Source organism: Solanum tuberosum, unplaced genomic scaffold, assembly GCF_000226075.1.
Source record: "Solanum tuberosum cultivar DM 1-3 516 R44 unplaced genomic scaffold, SolTub_3.0 scf00863, whole genome shotgun sequence".
Lineage (NCBI taxonomy): Eukaryota > Viridiplantae > Streptophyta > Magnoliopsida > Solanales > Solanaceae > Solanum > Solanum tuberosum.
Genome location: NW_006239871.1, coordinates 43,531 through 43,767, shown reverse-complemented (window position 1 = coordinate 43,767; position 237 = coordinate 43,531).

Genomic DNA, 237 nt, shown 5'->3' with positions numbered 1-237 from the left:
TTGTATCATCACTAAGGCTCATAGTGGTGGTTGTCGGTAAAGAACCTCCCACAAAAGTTATATTACTTTTATATAAGTAAAGTTGAGTTTATTATCGTTTTATCCTTAACGAACTAAGTTGTTGATACTATTTTACCAGTTTTATATATATATATATATATATATATATATATTGCATGTGTCTTATTGCTTTATATTGAGTTCAGTTATTCAAGAGTCGAGTATCCTTGAGTTAAG